The following is a 20,524-nucleotide window of genomic DNA, read 5'->3' as shown; positions in this document are numbered from 1 at the left end:
GAGTAGCTAAGGTTTCAGGCGTGAGCAAGCAGCACCCAGCAAGAACCAAGGTGTTGAGAGGTCTGGCATGAGGGACTCCATTTCAACTTGGAAGGCCTTTCACCCTCATCTCTAGAAACTGTTTGTCTCTGAGCTGTTTCCTCGGAGGGTTTTTGGATTGGTCGTTTTCATCTTTCGACGTGAGGATTAGTTTTTTTCTCTAAGTGTCTTATGTGTGTGGGGGGGTCGAGCAACAAACAGGTCAGGTGGGAGTCAGTGTCAGCTGGACCCTTTGGCCAAATTTAAACAACAAACAGGCTTGGAAGGACTCCCTTTTTAGCTAGTGGCCTCTAAACCATGACAAAGAAAACAGAATCTAAAGCTGACTTGTGTGAGGGACATGTACCTGTCTGTTACAGTCTTTTTTCATTGTTTCTTTTTTTTTTGTTTGTTTAATGGGCTTGATTGTAAATGTCCCAGGAGGATCAGAAGTGCAATTCCAAATACGTAAAAGAGCCATGGTAAAAATTCTGACGGACAACTTAGCAACTAAGAGAAGAGTATGTCAGTACCATCAGCATTTGATCACAGCGTTTCTGTAAATTTTGTAGTTTAGAGGGCCCGACAGCCTTGGAAAATGCAGATATGCTTACTATCTAGGAACGAATGACAGCATGACAGCTCTCTAGAGGTTATCCACACATATCAGTGGTTATCCTGAGAGTAAAACCTCAGAGTGCCCATTCATTGAGGGGTCAGTGTCAGTGACCCCAAATAGCCTCATCACAGGCACATGTAGGCTCCTAACTGTATTAGAATCATGTAAGACAACAGTTGTTTCACCATAGGGATGAAGCCATCTAGAAGATTTTCTATAAACCAACTCTTAATGAATTTTCATTTCGTCATGATCGTCATCTCAGTGGCCGAAACCCTGAGAAAAATTAGAAGGGAACAGAAGTAAATACTTCTGAGGACAAAGTGTAGAGTTTAGGAAGCCTGAGGGTTGACAGGATAGGATTTCTTAGGACGTTGAGTAGGGATGGGAGGAGATGTTTTTTTCTTTCCCTTGTCTCCACGATTTCGGTGGTGAAAGGGGCCTCTGAGCTGGAAATGTTCCCGATTGAGCCCCGCAGCCCCAGGCCCAGAGTGTGGAGGAGGGCGCAGCGGGTCGGCTAAGGGCGCGGCTGCCGTTTTGCAGAGGGCTGGAGGGGCAGTGGGGCTTTGTGGACGAGGAGGACCGGAAAGGTCCCCAAGACGTCCGTCGGGAGCCACGCGCCCAAGGGTCGGCTCCCGCAGGCGAGGGAGGAGGGCGGCCAGAACTGTGCACCCCCCCCACACCCCCGCCTTAGCCAAGGCAGTGACACATCCCCAGAGGAACAAGAGCCCGAGAGCACTGAGCAATGTTCCCCTGAGAAAACTCGATCCTGGTCCGGGCACCGGGACACCTCGGGAAGAAAGCCAGCGAGTGGCCACCTGGGCGAGACCGGCTGCCCCAGCAGGCGTCCGGGGCCCCTGGCCGCTTGGCCAGAGGCCGCCAGCCCCCACCCCGCAGCCCCCACCCGCAGCCGTGCCAGGGGAGCAGTGTGGAGACGCAGGCCGCGCCCACCTCACGCTCTTGGGGCTCCAGGAGGCGGCAGCTGGCGTCTACGGCCATACCACCCTGAACGCGCCCGATCTCGTCTGATCTCGGAAGCTAAGCAGGGTCGGGCCTGGTTAGTACTTGGATGGGAGACCGCCTGGGAATACCGGGTGCTGTAGGCTTTTGCTCGTCCCTCCCTCGCTGCTCCTTTTGGCCTCCGGGACCTCACCGCCCCGACCCAGCGCCACCACCACCGGCGACCCCTTCCCCGCCACCCCGCCAGACCCACGCCTCCCACCTCACAGACACGCCCCCGAATCCTCTCCTCTCCCCTCCCCACACTCTCGTGGGGCGCGCGCCCGCTCACTGGGCACCAGCCGGGTGGGTCCCAGGCCACGTTGGGGACCGCTCCCCAACTGTCCTCAGAAAGCCAGCAGGAGTAGAAAACGTTCAGGCGGACGGTGAGGGAAGTGCGAAAGCCCTGAGAAAGCGGGTCTGCAGCCCAGCGGGCCCCAGACTGGGACGCGCCACACCCTGGCTCGCCACAAGGTGGTGCACTGGGCCCAGGGCAAGACGCCAGGGGACAGGGAGGCAGGCCACCTCAGTCGGGTGCTGCTCCGTCGCTCGACCCAACACAGGTCAGCGTGTGCATGACCTCTCCGTGGGGCCCCAACTCCCACGGCGGTGCCTGCAGTCACGGGGACAGCGGGCGCAGGGCCTGAGCTCACGGTGAGGGGAGTATGCTTAGAATGCAAAATTCAAACACACCCGGGAATACATTGGCAAGGAGAAGTCCCAGAAAGAGTTGCAACCCTGACATTGAGGGCGCGTTTCCTTTTGCTTGGTCCTGTACCCTGCTTGAGTGTGAGTGGTGATGAATTGCTGCCCGTTTCGGATCGTTTGGTGGCAATGTAGTTTGTACCTTTCTCTGCAATGTGTGAAGTCTTTCTTTGTGTAATAGGCTGTATTGGCAAGTGTCTCTACCTTTCAGTGTTTATCCAAAGTCAATCCAAGGCTGTGGTCCACGAGTCTAAGAACAAACCCTGTGTTTTATGTCCAAAACTAAAAACACCACTTTTAAGTATGCTAGGACGGGTCCGGAGCAGGTAGAAATAGGGACTTCTTCCCGAGTAGTGTACAACGCCGTGGCCACTCATAGAAGTTTGTGCCTAGAGGGCTTTCATGTTCGATAGACACGCATCCATCATAACCACTTTTTTGTTTTATTTATTTGTTTATTTGTTTATTTATGTATTTACGTATTTACGTATTGATTTTTGTGGTACCAGTGCTTGAATTCAGGCCGTACACCTGGCCCCGCTCCACCAGCCCTTTTCGTGTGAGGGTTTTAAAGGGTTGACTCTCCAGGGTCCCCGAAGCCCACACTGCCTAAATTACCTGTGATAGAAAGAAAGGCAGGGGCAGTGCCTGAGACCACAAGGACTTTTCCCCTTATCGCTTCCTGATTGCTTGCAAGTGCTGGCTGTCTACCACCACAAGGACACTTCTCTTTACCTCTCCCTGGCTGCGTACCCCGGAAAACCTCCTCACCCCTAGTCCCCGCCCGCCCCCCCCCCCCGGCGAGGCTTGCATCCCAGGCTGTCCAGAGTGCAGGACGCCCCTCACCACGGCAAAATAAAGCGTGCTCTCGTCTGTAGAGGTCTCGGTCTCCTTTTCCTCGAGGCATCCTCTTTTCTAACATTTGGCTTTTTCTAACAGGTCTCATGGAACGACTTGCTTGGGCGGGCCTGGAAACGTGATCCACCTGAGTAGCTAAGGTTTCAGGCGTGAGCAAGCAGCACCCAGCAAGAACCAAGGTGTTGAGAGGTCTGGCATGAGGGACTCCATTTCAACTTGGAAGGCCTTTCACCCTCATCTCTAGAAACTGTTTGTCTCTGAGCTGTTTCCTCGGAGGGTTTTTGGATTGGTCGTTTTCATCTTTCGACGTGAGGATTAGTTTTTTTCTCTAAGTGTCTTATGTGTGTGGGGGGGTCGAGCAACAAACAGGTCAGGTGGGAGTCAGTGTCAGCTGGACCCTTTGGCCAAATTTAAACAACAAACAGGCTTGGAAGGACTCCCTTTTTAGCTAGTGGCCTCTAAACCATGACAAAGAAAACAGAATCTAAAGCTGACTTGTGTGAGGGACATGTACCTGTCTGTTACAGTCTTTTTTCATTGTTTCTTTTTTTTTTGTTTGTTTAATGGGCTTGATTGTAAATGTCCCAGGAGGATCAGAAGTGCAATTCCAAATACGTAAAAGAGCCATGGTAAAAATTCTGACGGACAACTTAGCAACTAAGAGAAGAGTATGTCAGTACCATCAGCATTTGATCACAGCGTTTCTGTAAATTTTGTAGTTTAGAGGGCCCGACAGCCTTGGAAAATGCAGATATGCTTACTATCTAGGAACGAATGACAGCATGACAGCTCTCTAGAGGTTATCCACACATATCAGTGGTTATCCTGAGAGTAAAACCTCAGAGTGCCCATTGATTGAGGGGTCAGTGTCAGTGACCCCAAATAGCCTCATCACAGGCACATGTAGGCTCCTAACTGTATTAGAATCATGTAAGACAACAGTTGTTTCACCATAGGGATGAAGCCATCTAGAAGATTTTCTATAAACCAACTCTTAATGAATTTTCATTTCGTCATGATCGTCATCTCAGTGGCCGAAACCCTGAGAAAAATTAGAAGGGAACAGAAGTAAATACTTCTGAGGACAAAGTGTAGAGTTTAGGAAGCCTGAGGGTTGACAGGATAGGATTTCTTAGGACGTTGAGTAGGGATGGGAGGAGATGTTTTTTTCTTTCCCTTGTCTCCACGATTTCGGTGGTGAAAGGGGCCTCTGAGCTGGAAATGTTCCCGATTGAGCCCCGCAGCCCCAGGCCCAGAGTGTGGAGGAGGGCGCAGCGGGTCGGCTAAGGGCGCGGCTGCCGTTTTGCAGAGGGCTGGAGGGGCAGTGGGGCTTTGTGGACGAGGAGGACCGGAAAGGTCCCCAAGACGTCCGTCGGGAGCCACGCGCCCAAGGGTCGGCTCCCGCAGGCGAGGGAGGAGGGCGGCCAGAACTGTGCACCCCCCCCACACCCCCGCCTTAGCCAAGGCAGTGACACATCCCCAGAGGAACAAGAGCCCGAGAGCACTGAGCAATGTTCCCCTGAGAAAACTCGATCCTGGTCCGGGCACCGGGACACCTCGGGAAGAAAGCCAGCGAGTGGCCACCTGGGCGAGACCGGCTGCCCCAGCAGGCGTCCGGGGCCCCTGGCCGCTTGGCCAGAGGCCGCCAGCCCCCACCCCGCAGCCCCCACCCGCAGCCGTGCCAGGGGAGCAGTGTGGAGACGCAGGCCGCGCCCACCTCACGCTCTTGGGGCTCCAGGAGGCGGCAGCTGGCGTCTACGGCCATACCACCCTGAACGCGCCCGATCTCGTCTGATCTCGGAAGCTAAGCAGGGTCGGGCCTGGTTAGTACTTGGATGGGAGACCGCCTGGGAATACCGGGTGCTGTAGGCTTTTGCTCGTCCCTCCCTCGCTGCTCCTTTTGGCCTCCGGGACCTCACCGCCCCGACCCAGCGCCACCACCACCGGCGACCCCTTCCCCGCCACCCCGCCAGACCCACGCCTCCCACCTCACAGACACGCCCCCGAATCCTCTCCTCTCCCCTCCCCACACTCTCGTGGGGCGCGCGCCCGCTCACTGGGCACCAGCCGGGTGGGTCCCAGGCCACGTTGGGGACCGCTCCCCAACTGTCCTCAGAAAGCCAGCAGGAGTAGAAAACGTTCAGGCGGACGGTGAGGGAAGTGCGAAAGCCCTGAGAAAGCGGGTCTGCAGCCCAGCGGGCCCCAGACTGGGACGCGCCACACCCTGGCTCGCCACAAGGTGGTGCACTGGGCCCAGGGCAAGACGCCAGGGGACAGGGAGGCAGGCCACCTCAGTCGGGTGCTGCTCCGTCGCTCGACCCAACACAGGTCAGCGTGTGCATGACCTCTCCGTGGGGCCCCAACTCCCACGGCGGTGCCTGCAGTCACGGGGACAGCGGGCGCAGGGCCTGAGCTCACGGTGAGGGGAGTATGCTTAGAATGCAAAATTCAAACACACCCGGGAATACATTGGCAAGGAGAAGTCCCAGAAAGAGTTGCAACCCTGACATTGAGGGCGCGTTTCCTTTTGCTTGGTCCTGTACCCTGCTTGAGTGTGAGTGGTGATGAATTGCTGCCCGTTTCGGATCGTTTGGTGGCAATGTAGTTTGTACCTTTCTCTGCAATGTGTGAAGTCTTTCTTTGTGTAATAGGCTGTATTGGCAAGTGTCTCTACCTTTCAGTGTTTATCCAAAGTCAATCCAAGGCTGTGGTCCACGAGTCTAAGAACAAACCCTGTGTTTTATGTCCAAAACTAAAAACACCACTTTTAAGTATGCTAGGACGGGTCCGGAGCAGGTAGAAATAGGGACTTCTTCCCGAGTAGTGTACAACGCCGTGGCCACTCATAGAAGTTTGTGCCTAGAGGGCTTTCATGTTCGATAGACACGCATCCATCATAACCACTTTTTTGTTTTATTTATTTGTTTATTTGTTTATTTATGTATTTACGTATTTACGTATTGATTTTTGTGGTACCAGTGCTTGAATTCAGGCCGTACACCTTGCCCCGCTCCACCAGCCCTTTTCGTGTGAGGGTTTTAAAGGGTTGACTCTCCAGGGTCCCCGAAGCCCACACTGCCTAAATTACCTGTGATAGAAAGAAAGGCAGGGGCAGTGCCTGAGACCACAAGGACTTTTCCCCTTATCGCTTCCTGATTGCTTGCAAGTGCTGGCTGTCTACCACCACAAGGACACTTCTCTTTACCTCTCCCTGGCTGCGTACCCCGGAAAACCTCCTCACCCCTAGTCCCCGCCCGCCCCCCCCCCCCGGCGAGGCTTGCATCCCAGGCTGTCCAGAGTGCAGGACGCCCCTCACCACGGCAAAATAAAGCGTGCTCTCGTCTGTAGAGGTCTCGGTCTCCTTTTCCTCGAGGCATCCTCTTTTCTAACATTTGGCTTTTTCTAACAGGTCTCATGGAACGACTTGCTTGGGCGGGCCTGGAAACGTGATCCACCTGAGTAGCTAAGGTTTCAGGCTTGAGCAAGCAGCACCCAGCAAGAACCAAGGTGTTGAGAGGTCTGGCATGAGGGACTCCATTTCAACTTGGAAGGCCTTTCACCCTCATCTCTAGAAACTGTTTGTCTCTGAGCTGTTTCCTCGGAGGGTTTTTGGATTGGTCGTTTTCATCTTTCGACGTGAGGATTAGTTTTTTTCTCTAAGTGTCTTATGTGTGTGGGGGGGTCGAGCAACAAACAGGTCAGGTGGGAGTCAGTGTCAGCTGGACCCTTTGGCCAAATTTAAACAACAAACAGGCTTGGAAGGACTCCCTTTTTAGCTAGTGGCCTCTAAACCATGACAAAGAAAACAGAATCTAAAGCTGACTTGTGTGAGGGACATGTACCTGTCTGTTACAGTCTTTTTTCATTGTTTCTTTTTTTTTTGTTTGTTTAATGGGCTTGATTGTAAATGTCCCAGGAGGATCAGAAGTGCAATTCCAAATACGTAAAAGAGCCATGGTAAAAATTCTGACGGACAACTTAGCAACTAAGAGAAGAGTATGTCAGTACCATCAGCATTTGATCACAGCGTTTCTGTAAATTTTGTAGTTTAGAGGGCCCGACAGCCTTGGAAAATGCAGATATGCTTACTATCTAGGAACGAATGACAGCATGACAGCTCTCTAGAGGTTATCCACACATATCAGTGGTTATCCTGAGAGTAAAACCTCAGAGTGCCCATTCATTGAGGGGTCAGTGTCAGTGACCCCAAATAGCCTCATCACAGGCACATGTAGGCTCCTAACTGTATTAGAATCATGTAAGACAACAGTTGTTTCACCATAGGGATGAAGCCATCTAGAAGATTTTCTATAAACCAACTCTTAATGAATTTTCATTTCGTCATGATCGTCATCTCAGTGGCCGAAACCCTGAGAAAAATTAGAAGGGAACAGAAGTAAATACTTCTGAGGACAAAGTGTAGAGTTTAGGAAGCCTGAGGGTTGACAGGATAGGATTTCTTAGGACGTTGAGTAGGGATGGGAGGAGATGTTTTTTTCTTTCCCTTGTCTCCACGATTTCGGTGGTGAAAGGGGCCTCTGAGCTGGAAATGTTCCCGATTGAGCCCCGCAGCCCCAGGCCCAGAGTGTGGAGGAGGGCGCAGCGGGTCGGCTAAGGGCGCGGCTGCCGTTTTGCAGAGGGCTGGAGGGGCAGTGGGGCTTTGTGGACGAGGAGGACCGGAAAGGTCCCCAAGACGTCCGTCGGGAGCCACGCGCCCAAGGGTCGGCTCCCGCAGGCGAGGGAGGAGGGCGGCCAGAACTGTGCACCCCCCCCACACCCCCGCCTTAGCCAAGGCAGTGACACATCCCCAGAGGAACAAGAGCCCGAGAGCACTGAGCAATGTTCCCCTGAGAAAACTCGATCCTGGTCCGGGCACCGGGACACCTCGGGAAGAAAGCCAGCGAGTGGCCACCTGGGCGAGACCGGCTGCCCCAGCAGGCGTCCGGGGCCCCTGGCCGCTTGGCCAGAGGCCGCCAGCCCCCACCCCGCAGCCCCCACCCGCAGCCGTGCCAGGGGAGCAGTGTGGAGACGCAGGCCGCGCCCACCTCACGCTCTTGGGGCTCCAGGAGGCGGCAGCTGGCGTCTACGGCCATACCACCCTGAACGCGCCCGATCTCGTCTGATCTCGGAAGCTAAGCAGGGTCGGGCCTGGTTAGTACTTGGATGGGAGACCGCCTGGGAATACCGGGTGCTGTAGGCTTTTGCTCGTCCCTCCCTCGCTGCTCCTTTTGGCTTCCGGGACCTCACCGCCCCGACCCAGCGCCACCACCACCGGCGACCCCTTCCCCGCCACCCCGCCAGACCCACGCCTCCCACCTCACAGACACGCCCCCGAATCCTCTCCTCTCCCCTCCCCACACTCTCGTGGGGCGCGCGCCCGCTCACTGGGCACCAGCCGGGTGGGTCCCAGGCCACGTTGGGGACCGCTCCCCAACTGTCCTCAGAAAGCCAGCAGGAGTAGAAAACGTTCAGGCGGACGGTGAGGGAAGTGCGAAAGCCCTGAGAAAGCGGGTCTGCAGCCCAGCGGGCCCCAGACTGGGACGCGCCACACCCTGGCTCGCCACAAGGTGGTGCACTGGGCCCAGGGCAAGACGCCAGGGGACAGGGAGGCAGGCCACCTCAGTCGGGTGCTGCTCCGTCGCTCGACCCAACACAGGTCAGCGTGTGCATGACCTCTCCGTGGGGCCCCAACTCCCACGGCGGTGCCTGCAGTCACGGGGACAGCGGGCGCAGGGCCTGAGCTCACGGTGAGGGGAGTATGCTTAGAATGCAAAATTCAAACACACCCGGGAATACATTGGCAAGGAGAAGTCCCAGAAAGAGTTGCAACCCTGACATTGAGGGCGCGTTTCCTTTTGCTTGGTCCTGTACCCTGCTTGAGTGTGAGTGGTGATGAATTGCTGCCCGTTTCGGATCGTTTGGTGGCAATGTAGTTTGTACCTTTCTCTGCAATGTGTGAAGTCTTTCTTTGTGTAATAGGCTGTATTGGCAAGTGTCTCTACCTTTCAGTGTTTATCCAAAGTCAATCCAAGGCTGTGGTCCGCGAGTCTAAGAACAAACCCTGTGTTTTATGTCCAAAACTAAAAACACCACTTTTAAGTATGCTAGGACGGGTCCGGAGCAGGTAGAAATAGGGACTTCTTCCCGAGTAGTGTACAACGCCGTGGCCACTCATAGAAGTTTGTGCCTAGAGGGCTTTCATGTTCGATAGACACGCATCCATCATAACCACTTTTTTGTTTTATTTATTTGTTTATTTGTTTATTTATGTATTTACGTATTTACGTATTGATTTTTGTGGTACCAGTGCTTGAATTCAGGGCGTACACCTGGCCCAGCTCCACCAGCCCTTTTCGTGTGAGGGTTTTAAAGGGTTGACTCTCCAGGGTCCCCGAAGCCCACACTGCCTAAATTACCTGTGATAGAAAGAAAGGCAGGGGCAGTGCCTGAGACCACAAGGACTTTTCCCCTTATCGCTTCCTGATTGCTTGCAAGTGCTGGCTGTCTACCACCACAAGGACACTTCTCTTTACCTCTCCCTGGCTGCGTACCCCGGAAAACCTCCTCACCCCTAGTCCCCGCCCCCCCCCCCGGCGAGGCTTGCATCCCAGGCTGTCCAGAGTGCAGGACGCCCCTCACCACGGCAAAATAAAGCGTGCTCTCGTCTGTAGAGGTCTCGGTCTCCTTTTCCTCGAGGCATCCTCTTTTCTAACATTTGGCTTTTTCTAACAGGTCTCATGGAACGACTTGCTTGGGCGGGCCTGGAAACGTGATCCACCTGAGTAGCTAAGGTTTCAGGCGTGAGCAAGCAGCACCCAGCAAGAACCAAGGTGTTGAGAGGTCTGGCATGAGGGACTCCATTTCAACTTGGAAGGCCTTTCACCCTCATCTCTAGAAACTGTTTGTCTCTGAGCTGTTTCCTCGGAGGGTTTTTGGATTGGTCGTTTTCATCTTTCGACGTGAGGATTAGTTTTTTTCTCTAAGTGTCTTATGTGTGTGGGGGGGTCGAGCAACAAACAGGTCAGGTGGGAGTCAGTGTCAGCTGGACCCTTTGGCCAAATTTAAACAACAAACAGGCTTGGAAGGACTCCCTTTTTAGCTAGTGGCCTCTAAACCATGACAAAGAAAACAGAATCTAAAGCTGACTTGTGTGAGGGACATGTACCTGTCTGTTACAGTCTTTTTTCATTGTTTCTTTTTTTTTTGTTTGTTTAATGGGCTTGATTGTAAATGTCCCAGGAGGATCAGAAGTGCAATTCCAAATACGTAAAAGAGCCATGGTAAAAATTCTGACGGACAACTTAGCAACTAAGAGAAGAGTATGTCAGTACCATCAGCATTTGATCACAGCGTTTCTGTAAATTTTGTAGTTTAGAGGGCCCGACAGCCTTGGAAAATGCAGATATGCTTACTATCTAGGAACGAATGACAGCATGACAGCTCTCTAGAGGTTATCCACACATATCAGTGGTTATCCTGAGAGTAAAACCTCAGAGTGCCCATTCATTGAGGGGTCAGTGTCAGTGACCCCAAATAGCCTCATCACAGGCACATGTAGGCTCCTAACTGTATTAGAATCATGTAAGACAACAGTTGTTTCACCATAGGGATGAAGCCATCTAGAAGATTTTCTATAAACCAACTCTTAATGAATTTTCATTTCGTCATGATCGTCATCTCAGTGGCCGAAACCCTGAGAAAAATTAGAAGGGAACAGAAGTAAATACTTCTGAGGACAAAGTGTAGAGTTTAGGAAGCCTGAGGGTTGACAGGATAGGATTTCTTAGGACGTTGAGTAGGGATGGGAGGAGATGTTTTTTTCTTTCCCTTGTCTCCACGATTTCGGTGGTGAAAGGGGCCTCTGAGCTGGAAATGTTCCCGATTGAGCCCCGCAGCCCCAGGCCCAGAGTGTGGAGGAGGGCGCAGCGGGTCGGCTAAGGGCGCGGCTGCCGTTTTGCAGAGGGCTGGAGGGGCAGTGGGGCTTTGTGGACGAGGAGGACCGGAAAGGTCCCCAAGACGTCCGTCGGGAGCCACGCGCCCAAGGGTCGGCTCCCGCAGGCGAGGGAGGAGGGCGGCCAGAACTGTGCACCCCCCCCACACCCCCGCCTTAGCCAAGGCAGTGACACATCCCCAGAGGAACAAGAGCCCGAGAGCACTGAGCAATGTTCCCCTGAGAAAACTCGATCCTGGTCCGGGCACCGGGACACCTCGGGAAGAAAGCCAGCGAGTGGCCACCTGGGCGAGACCGGCTGCCCCAGCAGGCGTCCGGGGCCCCTGGCCGCTTGGCCAGAGGCCGCCAGCCCCCACCCCGCAGCCCCCACCCGCAGCCGTGCCAGGGGAGCAGTGTGGAGACGCAGGCCGCGCCCACCTCACGCTCTTGGGGCTCCAGGAGGCGGCAGCTGGCGTCTACGGCCATACCACCCTGAACGCGCCCGATCTCGTCTGATCTCGGAAGCTAAGCAGGGTCGGGCCTGGTTAGTACTTGGATGGGAGACCGCCTGGGAATACCGGGTGCTGTAGGCTTTTGCTCGTCCCTCCCTCGCTGCTCCTTTTGGCCTCCGGGACCTCACCGCCCCGACCCAGCGCCACCACCACCGGCGACCCCTTCCCCGCCACCCCGCCAGACCCACGCCTCCCACCTCACAGACACGCCCCCGAATCCTCTCCTCTCCCCTCCCCACACTCTCGTGGGGCGCGCGCCCGCTCACTGGGCACCAGCCGGGTGGGTCCCAGGCCACGTTGGGGACCGCTCCCCAACTGTCCTCAGAAAGCCAGCAGGAGTAGAAAACGTTCAGGCGGACGGTGAGGGAAGTGCGAAAGCCCTGAGAAAGCGGGTCTGCAGCCCAGCGGGCCCCAGACTGGGACGCGCCACACCCTGGCTCGCCACAAGGTGGTGCACTGGGCCCAGGGCAAGACGCCAGGGGACAGGGAGGCAGGCCACCTCAGTCGGGTGCTGCTCCGTCGCTCGACCCAACACAGGTCAGCGTGTGCATGACCTCTCCGTGGGGCCCCAACTCCCACGGCGGTGCCTGCAGTCACGGGGACAGCGGGCGCAGGGCCTGAGCTCACGGTGAGGGGAGTATGCTTAGAATGCAAAATTCAAACACACCCGGGAATACATTGGCAAGGAGAAGTCCCAGAAAGAGTTGCAACCCTGACATTGAGGGCGCGTTTCCTTTTGCTTGGTCCTGTACCCTGCTTGAGTGTGAGTGGTGATGAATTGCTGCCCGTTTCGGATCGTTTGGTGGCAATGTAGTTTGTACCTTTCTCTGCAATGTGTGAAGTCTTTCTTTGTGTAATAGGCTGTATTGGCAAGTGTCTCTACCTTTCAGTGTTTATCCAAAGTCAATCCAAGGCTGTGGTCCACGAGTCTAAGAACAAACCCTGTGTTTTATGTCCAAAACTAAAAACACCACTTTTAAGTATGCTAGGACGGGTCCGGAGCAGGTAGAAATAGGGACTTCTTCCCGAGTAGTGTACAACGCCGTGGCCACTCATAGAAGTTTGTGCCTAGAGGGCTTTCATGTTCGATAGACACGCATCCATCATAACCACTTTTTTGTTTTATTTATTTGTTTATTTGTTTATTTATGTATTTACGTATTTACGTATTGATTTTTGTGGTACCAGTGCTTGAATTCAGGGCGTACACCTGGCCCAGCTCCACCAGCCCTTTTCGTGTGAGGGTTTTAAAGGGTTGACTCTCCAGGGTCCCCGAAGCCCACACTGCCTAAATTACCTGTGATAGAAAGAAAGGCAGGGGCAGTGCCTGAGACCACAAGGACTTTTCCCCTTATCGCTTCCTGATTGCTTGCAAGTGCTGGCTGTCTACCACCACAAGGACACTTCTCTTTACCTCTCCCTGGCTGCGTACCCCGGAAAACCTCCTCACCCCTAGTCCCCGCCCGCCCCCCCCCCCGGCGAGGCTTGCATCCCAGGCTGTCCAGAGTGCAGGACGCCCCTCACCACGGCAAAATAAAGCGTGCTCTCGTCTGTAGAGGTCTCGGTCTCCTTTTCCTCGAGGCATCCTCTTTTCTAACATTTGGCTTTTTCTAACAGGTCTCATGGAACGACTTGCTTGGGCGGGCCTGGAAACGTGATCCACCTGAGTAGCTAAGGTTTCAGGCGTGAGCAAGCAGCACCCAGCAAGAACCAAGGTGTTGAGAGGTCTGGCATGAGGGACTCCATTTCAACTTGGAAGGCCTTTCACCCTCATCTCTAGAAACTGTTTGTCTCTGAGCTGTTTCCTCGGAGGGTTTTTGGATTGGTCGTTTTCATCTTTCGACGTGAGGATTAGTTTTTTTCTCTAAGTGTCTTATGTGTGTGGGGGGGTCGAGCAACAAACAGGTCAGGTGGGAGTCAGTGTCAGCTGGACCCTTTGGCCAAATTTAAACAACAAACAGGCTTGGAAGGACTCCCTTTTTAGCTAGTGGCCTCTAAACCATGACAAAGAAAACAGAATCTAAAGCTGACTTGTGTGAGGGACATGTACCTGTCTGTTACAGTCTTTTTTCATTGTTTCTTTTTTTTTTGTTTGTTTAATGGGCTTGATTGTAAATGTCCCAGGAGGATCAGAAGTGCAATTCCAAATACGTAAAAGAGCCATGGTAAAAATTCTGACGGACAACTTAGCAACTAAGAGAAGAGTATGTCAGTACCATCAGCATTTGATCACAGCGTTTCTGTAAATTTTGTAGTTTAGAGGGCCCGACAGCCTTGGAAAATGCAGATATGCTTACTATCTAGGAACGAATGACAGCATGACAGCTCTCTAGAGGTTATCCACACATATCAGTGGTTATCCTGAGAGTAAAACCTCAGAGTGCCCATTCATTGAGGGGTCAGTGTCAGTGACCCCAAATAGCCTCATCACAGGCACATGTAGGCTCCTAACTGTATTAGAATCATGTAAGACAACAGTTGTTTCACCATAGGGATGAAGCCATCTAGAAGATTTTCTATAAACCAACTCTTAATGAATTTTCATTTCGTCATGATCGTCATCTCAGTGGTCGAAACCCTGAGAAAAATTAGAAGGGAACAGAAGTAAATACTTCTGAGGACAAAGTGTAGAGTTTAGGAAGCCTGAGGGTTGACAGGATAGGATTTCTTAGGACGTTGAGTAGGGATGGGAGGAGATGTTTTTTTCTTTCCCTTGTCTCCACGATTTCGGTGGTGAAAGGGGCCTCTGAGCTGGAAATGTTCCCGATTGAGCCCCGCAGCCCCAGGCCCAGAGTGTGGAGGAGGGCGCAGCGGGTCGGCTAAGGGCGCGGCTGCCGTTTTGCAGAGGGCTGGAGGGGCAGTGGGGCTTTGTGGACGAGGAGGACCGGAAAGGTCCCCAAGACGTCCGTCGGGAGCCACGCGCCCAAGGGTCGGCTCCCGCAGGCGAGGGAGGAGGGCGGCCAGAACTGTGCACCCCCCCCACACCCCCGCCTTAGCCAAGGCAGTGACACATCCCCAGAGGAACAAGAGCCCGAGAGCACTGAGCAATGTTCCCCTGAGAAAACTCGATCCTGGTCCGGGCACCGGGACACCTCGGGAAGAAAGCCAGCGAGTGGCCACCTGGGCGAGACCGGCTGCCCCAGCAGGCGTCCGGGGCCCCTGGCCGCTTGGCCAGAGGCCGCCAGCCCCCACCCCGCAGCCCCCACCCGCAGCCGTGCCAGGGGAGCAGTGTGGAGACGCAGGCCGCGCCCACCTCACGCTCTTGGGGCTCCAGGAGGCGGCAGCTGGCGTCTACGGCCATACCACCCTGAACGCGCCCGATCTCGTCTGATCTCGGAAGCTAAGCAGGGTCGGGCCTGGTTAGTACTTGGATGGGAGACCGCCTGGGAATACCGGGTGCTGTAGGCTTTTGCTCGTCCCTCCCTCGCTGCTCCTTTTGGCCTCCGGGACCTCACCGCCCCGACCCAGCGCCACCACCACCGGCGACCCCTTCCCCGCCACCCCGCCAGACCCACGCCTCCCACCTCACAGACACGCCCCCGAATCCTCTCCTCTCCCCTCCCCACACTCTCGTGGGGCGCGCGCCCGCTCACTGGGCACCAGCCGGGTGGGTCCCAGGCCACGTTGGGGACCGCTCCCCAACTGTCCTCAGAAAGCCAGCAGGAGTAGAAAACGTTCAGGCGGACGGTGAGGGAAGTGCGAAAGCCCTGAGAAAGCGGGTCTGCAGCCCAGCGGGCCCCAGACTGGGACGCGCCACACCCTGGCTCGCCACAAGGTGGTGCACTGGGCCCAGGGCAAGACGCCAGGGGACAGGGAGGCAGGCCACCTCAGTCGGGTGCTGCTCCGTCGCTCGACCCAACACAGGTCAGCGTGTGCATGACCTCTCCGTGGGGCCCCAACTCCCACGGCGGTGCCTGCAGTCACGGGGACAGCGGGCGCAGGGCCTGAGCTCACGGTGAGGGGAGTATGCTTAGAATGCAAAATTCAAACACACCCGGGAATACATTGGCAAGGAGAAGTCCCAGAAAGAGTTGCAACCCTGACATTGAGGGCGCGTTTCCTTTTGCTTGGTCCTGTACCCTGCTTGAGTGTGAGTGGTGATGAATTGCTGCCCGTTTCGGATCGTTTGGTGGCAATGTAGTTTGTACCTTTCTCTGCAATGTGTGAAGTCTTTCTTTGTGTAATAGGCTGTATTGGCAAGTGTCTCTACCTTTCAGTGTTTATCCAAAGTCAATCCAAGGCTGTGGTCCACGAGTCTAAGAACAAACCCTGTGTTTTATGTCCAAAACTAAAAACACCACTTTTAAGTATGCTAGGACGGGTCCGGAGCAGGTAGAAATAGGGACTTCTTCCCGAGTAGTGTACAACGCCGTGGCCACTCATAGAAGTTTGTGCCTAGAGGGCTTTCATGTTCGATAGACACGCATCCATCATAACCACTTTTTTGTTTTATTTATTTGTTTATTTGTTTATTTATGTATTTACGTATTTACGTATTGATTTTTGTGGTACCAGTGCTTGAATTCAGGCCGTACACCTTGCCCCGCTCCACCAGCCCTTTTCGTGTGAGGGTTTTAAAGGGTTGACTCTCCAGGGTCCCCGAAGCCCACACTGCCTAAATTACCTGTGATAGAAAGAAAGGCAGGGGCAGTGCCTGAGACCACAAGGACTTTTCCCCTTATCGCTTCCTGATTGCTTGCAAGTGCTGGCTGTCTACCACCACAAGGACACTTCTCTTTACCTCTCCCTGGCTGCGTACCCCGGAAAACCTCCTCACCCCTAGTCCCCGCCCGCCCCCCCCCCCGGCGAGGCTTGCATCCCAGGCTGTCCAGAGTGCAGGACGCCCCTCACCACGGCAAAATAAAGCGTGCTCTCGTCTGTAGAGGTCTCGGTCTCCTTTTCCTCGAGGCATCCTCTTTTCTAACATTTGGCTTTTTCTAACAGGTCTCATGGAACGACTTGCTTGGGCGGGCCTGGAAACGTGATCCACCTGAGTAGCTAAGGTTTCAGGCGTGAGCAAGCAGCACCCAGCAAGAACCAAGGTGTTGAGAGGTCTGGCATGAGGGACTCCATTTCAACTTGGAAGGCCTTTCACCCTCATCTCTAGAAACTGTTTGTCTCTGAGCTGTTTCCTCGGAGGGTTTTTGGATTGGTCGTTTTCATCTTTCGACGTGAGGATTAGTTTTTTTCTCTAAGTGTCTTATGTGTGTGGGGGGGTCGAGCAACAAACAGGTCAGGTGGGAGTCAGTGTCAGCTGGACCCTTTGGCCAAATTTAAACAACAAACAGGCTTGGAAGGACTCCCTTTTTAGCTAGTGGCCTCTAAACCATGACAAAGAAAACAGAATCTAAAGCTGACTTGTGTGAGGGACATGTACCTGTCTGTTACAGTCTTTTTTCATTGTTTCTTTTTTTTTTGTTTGTTTAATGGGCTTGATTGTAAATGTCCCAGGAGGATCAGAAGTGCAATTCCAAATACGTAAAAGAGCCATGGTAAAAATTCTGACGGACAACTTAGCAACTAAGAGAAGAGTATGTCAGTACCATCAGCATTTGATCACAGCGTTTCTGTAAATTTTGTAGTTTAGAGGGCCCGACAGCCTTGGAAAATGCAGATATGCTTACTATCTAGGAACGAATGACAGCATGACAGCTCTCTAGAGGTTATCCACACATATCAGTGGTTATCCTGAGAGTAAAACCTCAGAGTGCCCATTCATTGAGGGGTCAGTGTCAGTGACCCCAAATAGCCTCATCACAGGCACATGTAGGCTCCTAACTGTATTAGAATCATGTAAGACAACAGTTGTTTCACCATAGGGATGAAGCCATCTAGAAGATTTTCTATAAACCAACTCTTAATGAATTTTCATTTCGTCATGATCGTCATCTCAGTGGCCGAAACCCTGAGAAAAATTAGAAGGGAACAGAAGTAAATACTTCTGAGGACAAAGTGTAGAGTTTAGGAAGCCTGAGGGTTGACAGGATAGGATTTCTTAGGACGTTGAGTAGGGATGGGAGGAGATGTTTTTTTCTTTCCCTTGTCTCCACGATTTCGGTGGTGAAAGGGGCCTCTGAGCTGGAAATGTTCCCGATTGAGCCCCGCAGCCCCAGGCCCAGAGTGTGGAGGAGGGCGCAGCGGGTCGGCTAAGGGCGCGGCTGCCGTTTTGCAGAGGGCTGGAGGGGCAGTGGGGCTTTGTGGACGAGGAGGACCGGAAAGGTCCCCAAGACGTCCGTCGGGAGCCACGCGCCCAAGGGTCGGCTCCCGCAGGCGAGGGAGGAGGGCGGCCAGAACTGTGCACCCCCCCCACACCCCCGCCTTAGCCAAGGCAGTGACACATCCCCAGAGGAACAAGAGCCCGAGAGCACTGAGCAATGTTCCCCTGAGAAAACTCGATCCTGGTCCGGGCACCGGGACACCTCGGGAAGAAAGCCAGCGAGTGGCCACCTGGGCGAGACCGGCTGCCCCAGCAGGCGTCCGGGGCCCCTGGCCGCTTGGCCAGAGGCCGCCAGCCCCCACCCCGCAGCCCCCACCCGCAGCCGTGCCAGGGGAGCAGTGTGGAGACGCAGGCCGCGCCCACCTCACGCTCTTGGGGCTCCAGGAGGCGGCAGCTGGCGTCTACGGCCATACCACCCTGAACGCGCCCGATCTCGTCTGATCTCGGAAGCTAAGCAGGGTCGGGCCTGGTTAGTACTTGGATGGGAGACCGCCTGGGAATACCGGGTGCTGTAGGCTTTTGCTCGTCCCTCCCTCGCTGCTCCTTTTGGCCTCCGGGACCTCACCGCCCCGACCCAGCGCCACCACCACCGGCGACCCCTTCCCCGCCACCCCGCCAGACCCACGCCTCCCACCTCACAGACACGCCCCCGAATCCTCTCCTCTCCCCTCCCCACACTCTCGTGGGGCGCGCGCCCGCTCACTGGGCACCAGCCGGGTGGGTCCCAGGCCACGTTGGGGACCGCTCCCCAACTGTCCTCAGAAAGCCAGCAGGAGTAGAAAACGTTCAGGCGGACGGTGAGGGAAGTGCGAAAGCCCTGAGAAAGCGGGTCTGCAGCCCAGCGGGCCCCAGACTGGGACGCGCCACACCCTGGCTCGCCACAAGGTGGTGCACTGGGCCCAGGGCAAGATGCCAGGGGACAGGGAGGCAGGCCACCTCAGTCGGGTGCTGCTCCGTCGCTCGACCCAACACAGGTCAGCGTGTGCATGACCTCTCCGTGGGGCCCCAACTCCCACGGCGGTGCCTGCAGTCACGGGGACAGCGGGCGCAGGGCCTGAGCTCACGGTGAGGGGAGTATGCTTAGAATGCAAAATTCAAACACACCCGGGAATACATTGGCAAGGAGAAGTCCCAGAAAGAGTTGCAACCCTGACATTGAGGGCGCGTTTCCTTTTGCTTGGTCCTGTACCCTGCTTGAGTGTGAGTGGTGATGAATTGCTGCCCGTTTCGGATCGTTTGGTGGCAATGTAGTTTGTACCTTTCTCTGCAATGTGTGAAGTCTTTCTTTGTGTAATAGGCTGTATTGGCAAGTGTCTCTACCTTTCAGTGTTTATCCAAAGTCAATCCAAGGCTGTGGTCCACGAGTCTAAGAACAAACCCTGTGTTTTATGTCCAAAACTAAAAACACCACTTTTAAGTATGCTAGGACGGGTCCGGAGCAGGTAGAAATAGGGACTTCTTCCCGAGTAGTGTACAACGCCGTGGCCACTCATAGAAGTTTGTGCCTAGAGGGCTTTCATGTTCGATAGACACGCATCCATCATAACCACTTTTTTGTTTTATTTATTTGTTTATTTGTTTATTTATGTATTTACGTATTTACGTATTGATTTTTGTGGTACCAGTGCTTGAATTCAGGCCGTACACCTTGCCCCGCTCCACCAGCCCTTTTCGTGTGAGGGTTTTAAAGGGTTGACTCTCCAGGGTCCCCGAAGCCCACACTGCCTAAATTACCTGTGATAGAAAGAAAGGCAGGGGCAGTGCCTGAGACCACAAGGACTTTTCCCCTTATCGCTTCCTGATTGCTTGCAAGTGCTGGCTGTCTACCACCACAAGGACACTTCTCTTTACCTCTCCCTGGCTGCGTACCCCGGAAAACCTCCTCACCCCTAGTCCCCGCCCGCCCCCCCCCCCCGGCGAGGCTTGCATCCCAGGCTGTCCAGAGTGCAGGACGCCCCTCACCACGGCAAAATAAAGCGTGCTCTCGTCTGTAGAGGTCTCGGTCTCCTTTTCCTCGAGGCATCCTCTTTTCTAACATTTGGCTTTTTCTAACAGGTCTCATGGAACGACTTGCTTGGGCGGGCCTGGAAACGTGATCCACCTGAGTAGCTAAGGTTTCAGGCTTGAGCAAGCAGCACCCAGCAAGAACCAAGGTGTTGAGAGGTCTGGCATGAGGGACTCCATTTCAACTTGGAAGGCCTTTCACCCTCATCTCTAGAAACTGTTTGTCTCTGAGCTGTTTCCTCGGAGGGTTTTTGGATTGGTCGTTTTCATCTTTCGACGTGAGGATTAGTTTTTTTCTCTAAGTGTCTTATGTGTGTGGGGGGGTCGAGCAACAAACAGGTCAGGTGGGAGTCAGTGTCAGCTGGACCCTTTGGCCAAATTTAAACAACAAACAGGCTTGGAAGGACTCCCTTTTTAGCTAGTGGCCTCTAAACCATGACAAAGAAAACAGAATCTAAAGCTGACTTGTGTGAGGGACATGTACCTGTCTGTTACAGTCTTTTTTCATTGTTTCTTTTTTTTTTGTTTGTTTAATGGGCTTGATTGTAAATGTCCCAGGAGGATCAGAAGTGCAATTCCAAATACGTAAAAGAGCCATGGTAAAAATTCTGACGGACAACTTAGCAACTAAGAGAAGAGTATGTCAGTACCATCAGCATTTG

At 54.1% G+C, this 20,524-nt stretch overlaps 1 long non-coding RNA gene and 6 other non-coding genes across 7 annotated transcripts in view; all 7 read left to right on the top strand.

The window, feature by feature from the left end:
* Nucleotides 1-20,524, top strand: part of LOC141418921 (uncharacterized) — a 518,407-nt gene that overhangs the window by 474,444 nt on the left and 23,439 nt on the right. The window lies entirely within an intron of this gene.
* Nucleotides 1,625-1,743, top strand: LOC141419042 (5S ribosomal RNA). The gene has a single exon (XR_012443718.1). It is a non-coding gene; the product is annotated as a 5S ribosomal RNA (ribosomal RNA).
* On the top strand, nucleotides 4,953-5,071 carry LOC141419038 (5S ribosomal RNA). Its single transcript, XR_012443714.1, has one exon. It is a non-coding gene; the product is annotated as a 5S ribosomal RNA (ribosomal RNA).
* On the top strand, nucleotides 8,281-8,399 carry LOC141419032 (5S ribosomal RNA). The gene has a single exon (XR_012443708.1). It is a non-coding gene; the product is annotated as a 5S ribosomal RNA (ribosomal RNA).
* Nucleotides 11,604-11,722, top strand: LOC141419021 (5S ribosomal RNA). Its single transcript, XR_012443697.1, has one exon. It is a non-coding gene; the product is annotated as a 5S ribosomal RNA (ribosomal RNA).
* On the top strand, nucleotides 14,931-15,049 carry LOC141419010 (5S ribosomal RNA). Its single transcript, XR_012443686.1, has one exon. It is a non-coding gene; the product is annotated as a 5S ribosomal RNA (ribosomal RNA).
* On the top strand, nucleotides 18,258-18,376 carry LOC141418998 (5S ribosomal RNA). Its single transcript, XR_012443675.1, has one exon. It is a non-coding gene; the product is annotated as a 5S ribosomal RNA (ribosomal RNA).

The sequence above is a fragment of the Castor canadensis genome, chromosome 18, assembly GCF_047511655.1.
Source record: "Castor canadensis chromosome 18, mCasCan1.hap1v2, whole genome shotgun sequence".
Taxonomy (NCBI): Eukaryota; Metazoa; Chordata; class Mammalia; order Rodentia; family Castoridae; genus Castor; species Castor canadensis.
Note: the sequence above shows the minus strand (reverse complement) of the source record. Positions and strands in the feature narration are given on the sequence as shown.